Below are 6,706 nucleotides of genomic sequence, written 5' to 3'. Positions count from 1 at the left end.
CCAGAGCATCAAATATCAATGCCTTTTCACGTCCGTCGGCGTTCGATATTATCGCACAAGGCACCCTTTAGCGCCGGTATGAGACACACTGGGCTTTCCATTATCTATAATGTAAACTCATCCACGGCAACAGTAAACACTCAGAAAAAGTGCTTTGGTGACATAGTTTAAAGAGTGAAAGAGACACACAGGGCGGGCGAGAAAGTGGATGGGTCCAACAAACACAAGGCTTTCATCCAGGAGACCGCTGTTCCGTGTGTTAAGTGTCACTTTCACGTTACAATCAGCTCTTTGTTCATGTCCCGTGTTCACAACGGCATGCCAGTTTTCACTGTACAAAAATAGTAATTTTAAGACCAACCATGATGTTCATTCTCAAACCTAAGCAAGGGTTTTGTTTAATTCACAACGTCAAGTATGCGCAACCAAAAAGTGATGCAGAGGGGTCTGACAAAGTGTCCGTATGACGAGTGATGAGTTGGGATGAGAACGTGTTGCGGTACAACTCCCCGACTGAAGATGCTTTCAAGCAACATGTTCTGAGAGCAATGTATTCAATTCAAGGTATTTATATAGCATCAAATCATAACAGAAGTTATCTAAAGACACTTTTCATATAAAGCAGGTCTAGACCATACTCTATCAGCCAGCAATGTGGCGTCATAGACATCTTCCAAAGGCACTTCTCTGGAATCCCATTGGAAAAGGATAGACAGTCAGAAGACGTATCCATGAGGCCACGTTCTTCCAGAAACCAGCGGCTCCACAAAAGCTCAGAAACATCCCACACCCATACTGCAGTGATGAAATTCAAATGCATGTCTCAGTGTGAACCTTGTTTTGCTTGTGCACCTTTCCTGAGTGTCCAAACATGACACATTTTGTCACCGAAGATAATGTGGATGGACATGCTGCATTCAAAAGATGGAAAAAGCAAGAAAAAAATAGACCAGGGAACGTTTTATGTTCATATGGGTGTTATATATTCATACTTATTACATGACTTTGTTGAATACTCGATTCTAATCAGTCAATCATGGCGTTCTACTCTCTGATATTTCTTTACAACAGACCGTTGCTATGTATAAGAGATCGTTGCTATGCACGCAGTTCTGATCTCGGACTATGGAGGACCATTTTTGTGTCAAATTATTGATTTCTGAAGTAATTAGCTGTGTAATTAGCAGGATAATGTACAGCTAGTGGGTCATTGTTGTGAAATAAACCCCTTCAGGGCGATGCTTTGCATCGGGGTGCCGCATCACCCTGTCAGGGTTTATTCCACAACAATGACCGGCTCACTGTACATTATCCCTTACTTAAAGGTTTAAGTGCAAATTATTACTTTCAATTGCATCAAGAACATTTATTTACTCCTTAAATTAAAGTAGATACAAAACTTTCAATAACTGGTGTGTAACAATTGCTCACTGATTGAAGTGTATTAATAAGTATCTATTGACTGCAGATATGCCATTTACCCCCATTTCATGCTTGGAACACTTGATACATTTCTTAATGTAGACCATTGACCATACCTGCTACAGTGACATATCATATATTGCTGGATTCAGCACAGTCATACCATTCCAGAAAACCCAGATTGGTGTTTCTAGGACAATCCCAGCCAAAGCTACCTCAAAGTAAATGAATATATTCATCATAGACCTTCAAATTTGATACTTCCGCTTATTGTACTTATGTGTTTGTAGTACTGTATTTCCTCAATGCATCAATATATTCACATTCTGTTTCTTCACACACGTAGAGAAACCCCCTGGCCATTATCACATCAAATTTGGGATCAATCAGAGCTATCATTATGAAATTACATGAGCTTTGGTGTACCATCTCCCATTCGGCCTGGCTTCATTTTGCGCTTTTTTTATTTATGGGTTATGTCACAATATCTGTCAATTTAACCACTTTTGCAGTAAAATATTTTTATACAAGAATCCATTTCATGTATGGGAGACCTAAGAGAATATGAAAATCATTGTTGTGCTTTGTTCTACCTCCGGTAGGGGTATCTCGAAATTTTGGGTGTCTTCCCACAGGCCTACAGATGGGACAAGGCAAGCAGTCCAGAGACAGCAACCGCTCCAAGGACCGTAAGTAATCTTCAGAACACGTATGCAATTCACAGTGGCAAGAGTGTAAATGTTATTAAGTAGCGGCCGTGTTATGAGGTACTGCATATTTTGAGCAACTGGTTTTGTGTTTATAACATTTGGACAGCCTCATGGTTGACCGCTCAATTTATTGTCCATCAAGTCAAAATAGATCGATCTCTGCACTGACTTGCCTTGACTGCTGAGCACAGCAGAGGCAGGAACTGATGACAATAATTGTTTTGGGAGTGTTGGTGGTGGGGAGGTATATCAGAGGATTGTACAGTGACAGACTGGAAAAAAGTAGTCTTCTATGTAAGATCAACTTTTTGTTTCTCTACAGCTTGATAAAGTATTCAACAAACTAATATTTGACAAATTTTGTTTTTCAGAGTCTGAAAACGTTCAAACGTCATTGTCCAGATACTCTGGGAGGTCTCTTTTCCACCAGTCTATACTGTAAGATTTTTATTTTAAGGTAAAAACAAACAAAAAATCTGTGATTTTTATTATTTTTTATAAACACTGATATTTATTTTACAATGGAAGCTTGTCTATAATGGAGAAAAAACACCGTAAAGGCACTAAGCTACTGTAATAAAGTTTGCTTTGAAATAGCGGGCCGTGGGTAACCCGTTTTACCCGGTGAGAGGCTGAAAAGATGAACACCAGTCTCTGAGTACAAATTATAAATTGTCTTTTTTTCATGAACTACAATAGACTATTTAAAACATGTCTACTGTAGGAAATCACTCTGCTATGGCTGGGTAGTACCGCGCGGCCGGGCGCTAATTATGGCTTTCCCCACCTGACTGCAAATACTGAACCACTCGTTGGGAAAATGTAAATGAATTATAAGGAAATATCCTAAACAAAGAAAATGAAATAGGCCTAAATTCCACCATTTGTCCTCAGATAATAGTTATGATCAGGTAACAGATAATAATATCCTTAATATTACTTTACGGACGTTTTGAAAGCCCTTCCCTCGGATCCCTTCATATCAGTCACGCAGTCAGTCAGTAAGACAAACACATCTCAGTCAGATATTCACCTGCTAGAAAAAGTTTTTTTTTGTTTTTTTGTAATCTCCAGGAAGGTTGTGTCGGAGTAAAAAATACCACCACCTTTGCGTCTTTACGCATGGAGCATCCCGTTGTGCGCCCTGTAAGTCTAATTAATAAATACAAAGGAAAGAATCGAACGACAGTAAGATTAATGAAGAACAAATGGGAAATGTAATTTAATATCACATTTAATATTAGATTTTCAAACCGACTGATAGACATTAGTCTGAAACATTCAAACTTCTGTGTACATGGGGTTGCTTTGGTCTGCTTCGTGGAGCCTTGCATACAGTAGACTGTAAACTTGGGGACACATCAGAAGCTTTAGATTAGTAAGCTTTTAATGACTTCTGAAAATATAAAAACACTCTGAGCGAAGGTGAAGATACCAATTACAAAGATGCTTCCTTCCTCCAAATCCTTCCACAGCGGAGAAACAGCTGACAGATGTCAGGAACTATTTTAAAGCCAGCAAGTGAATATCAGCTTGAACAAACAAAAGTCTTGCAAGATTTAGTCACTATAACATAACAAGACTCCAATATCTCATAATGTGGTTTAAGCTTTCAGCAAAGTTAAGGAGATACGGACAGCGCCACTCTGCCATTGCTGACCACATTGTGGTCAAAGGGGGTACTGTATACAGTATCATCAAATCCTGTAATCAAGATTCAAGCTCTCTGCTGCCATCTTGCGTCTCTAGTTATCAAGTACAGCCCAGATACACCCCCCCCCCTTTTACCGCCGGCGGCAATTCTGTTAAATGAAATGCTTCCTATCTGTCCCGCTGGTAGAGGGACGAGGGGCTCTTTTTGTCTCAACCAGTTGTTACGTTTACAAGAATTTTAAGCTACGTGACAAATTAAACTTAAAGGTCACCTATTATGCAAAATGCATTTTTCCATGTCTTTTAAACATCAATATCTGTCCCCAGTGTGTCTACAGGCCACCATAGTATCATAAAAGACCATCCTCTCTCTTTTTCTTCTGCTCCATCTGTCCGAAAATGGGTCTGTAAAAACGCTGATCAGTACTTCCTTAAGCTGGTGACGTCAGTGATATTTTTCAGGCCATATAAGGGTTTCTTGGTGGAACGTTAGAACAACGAGAACAACCTTCAGCTAGGTGACCACGCCACTGTTGAATCTCTCGCTGTCCGCCTTGTAACTACAATCACGGACCTGCACAGAACAAGCAAAGCATGCTATAACTTCTGTTAGTCTGCAAGAACCAACAGAAAAGTCTTCATGTACTCCCATCATCTGAGAACGTGAAGACACAGTGGATTCACTTGATTTTTTAGGTGTTTGAGGTGATTTTTGACTAAAATGTTCTCACAGCAACAGTAAAACACACGGGTCAGTAGGCTACAGGATTCACTTCAAACCGAAGCTCAGGAGGAGTCAGTACCGGCTGTCTGACCGGGACCCACCTTCAAACCTGGAAGCTGTAAGTTTGTCATGTTTAAGTTGTTTTAATTTCTGTTTATTTAGCAGACTGTTAGCATGTTAACGTTAGCATGTCGTTAGGCTTTGTTAATATGCAAACCTTATGCTCTGGTGTGTCTGTCTGCGTTACAGCTGTGATGAGTGTGTCTAGATTTACTGGACTGTCCTGACTGAGCTCATGTGAAAAACAAGCAGTCAAACTGTTTGAATGTGTGAAGGTTTGATTACCAGTCAAACTGTCTGACTGTGTGAAGGTTTGATTACCAGTCAAACTGTCTGACTGTGTGAAGGTTTGATCACCAGTCAAACTGTCTGAATGTGTGAAGGTTTGATTACCAGTCAAACTGTCTGAATGTGTGAAGGTTTGATTACCAGTCAAACTGTCTGAATGTGTGAAGGTTTGATCACCAGTCAAACTGTCTGAATGTGTGAAGGTTTGATCACCAGTCAAACTGTCTGAATGTGTGAAGGTTTGATCACCAGTCAAACTGTCTGAATGTGTGAAGGTTTGATCACCAGTCAAACTGTCTGAATGTGTGAAGGTTTGATCATCAGTCAAACTGTCTGAATGTGTGAAGGTTTGATTATCAGTCAAACTGTCTGAATGTGTGAAGGTTTGATTATCAGTCAAACTGTCTGACTGTGTGAAGGTTTGATCACCAGTCAAACTGTCTGACTGTGTGAAGGTTTGATTACCGGAGTTAGTGAGTGCGCGAGCAGGGAGAGAGAGAGAGATAGATGCTGTGAGCTCAGAGCAGACAGCTGTTGATCAGAGGAGAAATGAAATCGAGCGTAGCGTTAGTTCAGGCAGGCCATGAAGTCAAGTGCTGCTCATATGACAGCTGTCAGCTGATGGCAGCCGATCTTAGGCCGGCTCAATCAGCTGATGCATCATCTGACAGATCAGCTGATTCCCCTCTATGCATTCATTGGCAAATCTCATACAGGGCGCCTTATTTAAGCTGCTTCAACCTGGCTACCTGTGCTGCTTCTTCTACAAAGCCGCTCGCACACATGAGAACAACCAGAATTTCCAAGTACACGCTGCAACTTACCTCATCATGTCGATGTCCGTCCATGATGAGGAACCATGACTGGACGACGGGGCTATGGAGCCACCGCAACAGCAATCGGAGGCAGAGGAAGCCATCGGCGAAGGGAGCCCGGTCCCTATCCGCCGGAGCTCGCGTCTGATAAATCGAAATTCAAATCCTGCTCCCAGCGTTTCTGAATGGCCAGTGTCCAGGCTCCTGGAAGTCCTGTTCGAAAATCGCATCACGGCGCCAGTCGGGTCTTCTCATGAAGAGCTGTTCGAAATGTTTTTGGAAAGTGTCCATGGAGAAAATCCACCAGCGGATCTTCCCAAATCCTGCGCTCCCAAGAAGGCCGCTGAGAAAAGGAAACACAGTTCCCAATACTCCACTGCAGTCCCAGCTACGGCTGCTGAGACGCCTTCCAAACGAGCCCGAGCTCCAGCGGTCCGAGCCCCGGTTCGAGCTCCAGCAGTCCAAGCTTCAGCTGTCCAAGCCCCAGCAGTCCGAGTTCCAGCCCCGGCAGCCGACTCCGTGGACCAATAGGATAACCCTGTCATGTCAGCTCTATCCAGCATCCAGTCGTCACTCGCTATTATGAACTCCAGGATCCAAGCCCTGGAGTCCGTGTCGGCATCCCCAGCAAGCCGGGTTTTTCCAAACACGGACGGGCCATCCACCTCCACGGCTGCGGCACCGCAAACGTGGTCTGCCTTCGCGCCGCAGATTGATGACGTCATTCAACCGAGCCTCGATGACATCACAGTCCCGCGGAGATCTCTGGGAAGTGCAGTTCAAATCACAACAGGGGTCCCATTCTTTCCTCCTGCTGCTGCAATCGCTCCCGATCTGAGAGGCCAAATCCTTGCAGGTAATGACATAAATCTGATCAAAATCTTGCTGTGCTCAGAGATGAGTGATAGGCGCATTGTAGATTGTGGAGATGTGTCTGTGATGCTAAAGGATAGTGACCCCCGGCTCGCAAAAACTTTAACTCTGGCTTAATTCATTGTGGCTTTTGGTGTATTCAGAGATGTCATTTGCAAAGT

General features: G+C 42.7%; 1 long non-coding RNA gene across 1 annotated transcript in view; it reads left to right on the top strand.

Annotated features, from left to right (window-relative positions):
* LOC141761517 (uncharacterized) overlaps positions 1 to 6,706 on the top strand; it is a 161,441-nt gene continuing 154,735 nt past the window's right edge. Inside the window, exon 1 of the long non-coding RNA XR_012592592.1 lies at positions 1 to 1,416. This is a non-coding gene — a long non-coding RNA (uncharacterized LOC141761517). The remainder of the gene's footprint in view (positions 1,417 to 6,706) is intronic.

This window comes from Sebastes fasciatus, chromosome 2, assembly GCF_043250625.1.
Source record: "Sebastes fasciatus isolate fSebFas1 chromosome 2, fSebFas1.pri, whole genome shotgun sequence".
In the NCBI taxonomy this organism is placed as follows: domain Eukaryota; kingdom Metazoa; phylum Chordata; class Actinopteri; order Perciformes; family Sebastidae; genus Sebastes; species Sebastes fasciatus.
This window is presented reverse-complemented; position numbering and strand designations above follow the sequence as displayed.